The sequence below is a fragment of the Pipistrellus kuhlii genome, unplaced genomic scaffold (assembly GCF_014108245.1).
Source record: "Pipistrellus kuhlii isolate mPipKuh1 unplaced genomic scaffold, mPipKuh1.p scaffold_m20_p_4, whole genome shotgun sequence".
Taxonomy (NCBI): domain Eukaryota; kingdom Metazoa; phylum Chordata; class Mammalia; order Chiroptera; family Vespertilionidae; genus Pipistrellus; species Pipistrellus kuhlii.
In genome coordinates, this window is record NW_023425540.1 from 11,051,913 (window position 1) to 11,057,912 (window position 6,000).

Genomic DNA, 6,000 nt, shown 5'->3' on the forward strand with positions numbered 1-6,000 from the left:
CCAGGAGCAGTATCCTGGGCCCGGTGCTGCCCCAGAACTCGGGCCACCCACCTAACTGGCTCTCTGTGGGGTCAGAAGACCCAACCGGGGAAGTAGACTGAGTGGGTGTTGATACGTTAATGTGCAGTCTTCCCTGGAATGGTTGGTTTTTTCCAGAAGCCTCGTGGGGAGTTGGTATGTGACCCCACTAAGATGGAGCAGGGGTCCCCTACTTCCCATGCTGAGATGGAGCCAGCTGACCTGGGATAGAGGGTGGCTCCCTTCTGGGCACATGTTCCACTCAGTCGCCACCCCACACCCCAGCTCCGTGCTCGAACCCAACCTGCAGAGGAGTTACCAGGCCCACCACCAAGATGGCCAGACGGCGGCACAAGGTGCCCTGGCTACGCGTTCCGTGGGGCCTCGGGGACTCTGAGGTTGGGGTGACGTTCTGGCTTAGATAAAAATGCATTTATCCAGTGCCTATAAAGTGTGGGCCCTGTGGCGAGGGCTTTACAGCTCATTCAGCTCTCACACCAACCTCACTCAGGGTACTGTCCTTACCTGCCTTTTACAGGTGAAGACACAGTACCTTGCCCAAGGTCCTCAGGTAGAAAGTGGCAGGGCTGAGACTGAACCGTGGCAGCCTGACTCCAGAGCCTGGGGAGCATCTACTCTAATAAAAGGTAAAGGGGGATGTGGACAGGACAGCTCAGTTGTTGATTTTCAAGTGGAAATTGTATAGAGTGGGCCACCTGTGTGGGACACTTGTATAGTATTTGAGAGGAAGGTTTCATAAAAGAGTCTTTACCCAAGTGTGAGGGCTCAGGGGAGCCCAGCAGAAAGGGTGCAGGGCTCTGGGCCAGCCGTGTGGGGGCTTTATGACTGTAGGCCTGAAAGGGTAGGGGGAGTAGTCATTGAGGTTCAGCTGGAGCTGGGAGAGGTTCCCTGGCAGGAGCTGATGATTTGGAAGAGAGGTAGACACACCCTTGATCCCCCTTCCCCCCCATACCAGGACCCCACAGGGAGGCAGCTGGGGGAAGAAATCAGGCCCCTCTCATTTGCCTCCTGCCCTCTGAGCTCCTGCCAGGGCCTCCTGTTGGCCAAGCACAACCCCAAAGCGCCTGATGCAGAGGTCAGCTGCCTCAGGCTGGGGCACAGTGGAGCAAGGAAAGGAATGCTTCCCACAAAGAAGTGGAAAATATTCAGCCCACAATCATCTGTGTGAAAGCAAGTGGGGAGATCCATATCTATATCTCTACATATTCATACTCGCTTCTAGATGGGCAAGTTATTCTTGGAATGATATGCATACAAAAACTGGTAGAAACTTCTGAGAAGAGTCCTACTTTCCATTGTGTAACTTTATCTACTCTTTGACATTTACCTCCTGCATTTATTATGTATACAATCCATCCGTCCATCCAGTAGGGACATGCATGTGATCTAAACTAGACCGATCAGGAAGCGCCCCTCAGTGATTTGTCCAAGGGGTGGGCACATCACCCACACTCAGCCAATCAGAGCCTTGCCTGAGCTTATCAGTCTGGAGCTGGGAGGAAGAGAGGTCTTTGTTGTGGCTGAGGATCCAGGATGTACCTGGTAATAGTAGCTGACAATTGTATGATACTTACATCCCATTGAAACACACAAGTTAGTGACAGTCTCTGTTTTTCATCCCCCAAAGGAAATGTCATCTAGTTCAACCTGTACATGCCAGACTGTAAAGGAGAGGGCTTTGTACAGGGCGTGTTCACCAGCAGCGTGGGAATTTGTCTTAGAATTCTACCTACTTTATAACAACCCCATAAAATGAGTGTTATTGTTATTAACCCCATACTATAAATGTGACAGTTGTGGAAGAGGGAAGTTAAGTGACTTGTCCAGTACTGCACAGCAGGCTACAGAGGCCCCCAGTGTGCACCCAAGTTCCCCTATGCTGTGTGCCCTGGTGTGTAGGAGCCGCACTACACTGGGGGTGGGGGCACGCAGAGCAGAGGCAGAGCAGCAGGGACTGGAGAGGTTAGGATCCTGGTCCTAAAGGCAGTACCACCTCAAGTTATACTTAGTCAAGGCCCCTGCCATGCTTTTTCAAGGTGAAGGAGAATATTGGGTCTTTGCAATGAAGTAACTAGATTTCTACGTCAATTCTTTCCCATGTGTAATTAATCAAAAGATACATCCAAGTCTTAACCTTGAAGCTATGAATGTGGCTTTGTTTGGAAAAGAAAAAAAAAAAGGCCCTTTGCATATGTAATTAAGAATCTTGAGATGGAATCATCTTGGATTCAGGGTGTGCCTTAAATCCAATGGCTGGTATCCTTACAAGAGAAAGACAAAGGGAGAGTTGAGATGTAGACATAAATACAGGGGAGAAGGCCATATGAAGACGGAGGTGGAGTGTGGAGTGATGCTGCCACAAGCCACTAGGAACTGGAAGAGACAAGGACGGGTCCTCCACTAGATGCTAACACCAGAATTGTGAGAGAGTAAATTTTTGTTTTAAGTCGCCCAGTTTGTGGTAATTTGTTATAGCATCTCTCGGAGACTAATACACCCCCTTTTCCCCTTTTCTTGCAAACTGAGAACAAAGGGGAATAAAAAATGAAGTAGAGTGCTGGTTTGATCCAAAACAAGATATATAGATTTGGTTTTCTGTTGATCCCAAAGATGTCAACCCTTTGAGGATTCCAGAGGTGAGGAAGAAGGGTTTGAGGCTGTTAGAAGTTGAGGGGTAGCCAGGGAATCTTGGCTCATTTAGAAGATCAGAGAGATTTCTAGAATGGGAAGAAGATAGATGAGCTCTCAATACATTTTCTAATTTCCACAGACTTTCTGAGTTTCTATGACAGGCAGAATTCTGAGGCGGCTTCCAAGATTCTGCCCCTGCTATAGACACCCTGTAGAGTCTCCTGTCCTGAGTGTGGGTAGACCTGTGACTACACTGGGATTGTTACACCTGGGACTGTGCACATTATATAAGATCCTGCAGTGGCAGACCGGAGGGAGACTTTTCTGCTGGCATTGAAGGACTCAGCTATGATCGTGAGAGGCCAGGTGTCAGGTCCTGTGGGTGGCCTTGGAGTTGAGAGCCACCTCCAGCTCACAGCCAGCAAAGAAATAGGAACCTCAGCACTATGACTGCGAGGAACTGAATCCTGCCAATAACCTGGCTGATCTGGAAGTGAACCCTGAGTGTCAGGTGAGCTCGCAGCCCCAGCCCACACCTTGATGTGGTGCCTCTGCCATGTGGGCAGAGGACTCCGAGTGGCCTCCCGACCACAGAAACTTTGAGATAATGAATGTGGACTGTCTTAAGCCACCAAGTTTGTGGTAAAGTGGGATGTGACAGTTGCTAAGCAAAGGTTCTCCCATATTGTAAATGAATAGAGACCACTAAGCTTGATTTTATATTTTTATGACCCAATAATAAAAACTTGTGTATATGTTTGGGTTGTATTTTTAGATGAATCACACATTAGTTCAAAAAAGTTTTTGAAAGTCTTTAAAGAAAATATAGCCCTGGCCGGTTTGGCTCAATGGATAGAGCGTCAGCCTGCAGACTGAAAGTTCCCAGGTTTGAATCTGGTTAAGGGCACATGCCCGGATTGCAGGCTCGATCCCCAGTAGGGGGCGTGCAGGAGGCAGCTAATCCATGATTCTCTCTCATCATTGATGTTTCTATATCTTCTTCTCCCTTCCTTTCTGAAACCAATTAAAAAAAAAATATATATATATATATATATATATATATACAGCCAGAGTGGCTCAGTGGTTGAGCATCAACCTATGAGCCAGGAGGTTGAGGTTTGATTCTCGGTCAGGGCACGTGCCTGGGGTTGCAGGCTTAATCCCCAGTAGGGGGTGTGTGCAGGAGGCAGCCAATCAAGGATTCTCTCTCATCACTGATGTTTCTATATCTCTCTCCCTTCCTCTCTGAAATCAATAAAGATATGTTTAAAAAAAAAAAAAAAGGAAAATAGAGAAAAGATGAGCAAAAGTTAATCACTGTGCATAGATAAATGTGTCCTAAGTGTCCTTGGTAATTGCCTGCTCATTGTTCTTTGTATGGCCAGCAGCTTTCCCCATGAACCCTCTGTGGTTGCACAAAGAGTGCCTCCAGTGTGATATCTTTCCACAAACAGCTTTTCCTGACATCCCACGGGCAGATTCCCAGCAAGCCCTGCTGGCACGGCACCTCAGCCTCTCCTCTGCCATTCCACTGACCACAGTCACACCCTCCCCAGTGAGATCTGGATCTCAGCTCTGGGGTTCACCATCCCAGTCCTGGGGAGATATGGCTGCTCCTTAGGTATCTATCAGATGTTCTTAGAGTTCTCTTTACTTCTTAGCAGCCCATTCCTTGTATCCCAGTGCTGTTAGTTACTGATTCCTATTTTCACCTTTCCCTGGATGACTTCCTGTGTGGTTTCTCTCTTGGTTCGGACCCAGACTGAGGCACTGTTCCCAGCAGCATGTGGGCACCAAGTGCTAAGCACTGAGTGGATAACTGCAGAGACCTCAGGTGACACAGCCTGTCTCCAAAGGGCAAACGTGGTGGCCACGTGAAGTGGACAGAGCACAGGACTCTGAGGTGAGAGGCTGTTTTCAGACCTGGTTCTGCAGGTGACTGTAGGATTTGGGGATCACCCAGCAACTCAGTTCCCTCCATCTGTGACCTGAAGGTACTGGACTCTGTGGCCTTGTGTTAGTGTCCAAGCTAAGCTTCTGTGACCAAGTGACTTAAAGAACATAGCTGTTTAGTTTTTCTCATATAAGTGCCTTTTCATGAGGGGTCCAAGGTGACAGGCTGCTCTGTTCCACATGGCCATTCAGGGACCCGGGTTCTGTCCTTCTTGCTGCTTTGTTATCACTTAGGGCAGTGGTGGGCAAACTCATTAGTCAACAGAGCAGCAAACGGAGGCTCTCGAGCCACAGTTTGCCGACCACTGACTTAGGGTATCTCTCTCATCCATGCAGTTCTGGGGAAGGTGGGGGCATGGAGGAGCATGAGCTCAAGGCCTTAAGGCGCAGACTGAGAAGTGGATCCTGCCACCTGCATTTGCATTCCAGCAGGGCGCACCTAGTCACAGGACCACGCCACACTGCACAGGAGGTTGGGAATGGAGTCAGGCCCAGCACAACTGATTACATGGAAGAAGTGAGAGGATGGAGGGGGATAACAATCAGTGCCGACTGGGCCTGCACCAGCTCTACCAGACGCCTCCACACATCACCCCAGCCACCGGCAGTTAAAGAAAGAAAATATCCTTGTCCATGTGGAAAATCCTGGCCTCATTGTTCTGCGTTCGCTTTTAGAGTTAAGATTTGTAGCACTTGCAGAAATGTCTTTACTGCTGAAAAGTGAGGAAGGAGGTGGCAGGTGTGACTAACAACACAGTCCCCGTGCATCTGCTAGGGAATACATTTTTTTCCCTCCAACGTAACAAATTAGAACCCATCTGGGATTTGAGAAGGCTGAGTTAAGGTTTCCTGGATCTGTTTGCCTATGAAGCAATAATGAAAAGTGAAGGAGATGAAGAAAAGTGAAGAAAAGGATGAGTTTAGAGAACCTTTGTGTGTCAGGTGGAACAAAGGCTTGTGAATTTTTATACATTTTATTCTAGTGTAGAATGGCACTGTTTAAGGGTTTGGGAGACAGAGGATGAAAATAAGAGCTTCTTTGGCCTTCTAATTTGCATACTCATTCTGATTGGCTGTGGGCGTAGCAAAGGTATGGTCAATTTACATGTTTGTCTATTATTGGGTAAGATTTCAAAATATTTTTGTGGGGATTAGAGGAATTAGCATTTTTAATGTTTTAGAATAGAGTCTAGCACATGTCGTTCATGGAGAAATGAAGACCTGGAGAATTCAGACTTGCCCACGTTCCTCCAGTGAGTCAGGGCTCAGAAAGTCTGGAGCCCTGGACCCCAGGTGTGCACAATCCTATTTCAGCTGTTTTTACAGGAGTGCAGTGAGGGCTCCTGCTCAGCTCACATGCCCCACATTTTCAGCGAG

The 6,000-nt window shown here is 48.1% G+C and overlaps 1 long non-coding RNA gene across 1 annotated transcript; it reads left to right on the top strand.

Annotated features, from left to right (window-relative positions):
* The first annotated feature begins 3,900 nt into the window (after window positions 1–3,900).
* Window positions 3,901–5,530, top strand: LOC118703825. The gene is made up of 2 exons (XR_004983153.2): window positions 3,901–4,573; window positions 5,299–5,530. It is a non-coding gene; the product is annotated as an uncharacterized LOC118703825 (long non-coding RNA).
* Window positions 5,531–6,000: the final 470 nt, after the last annotated feature.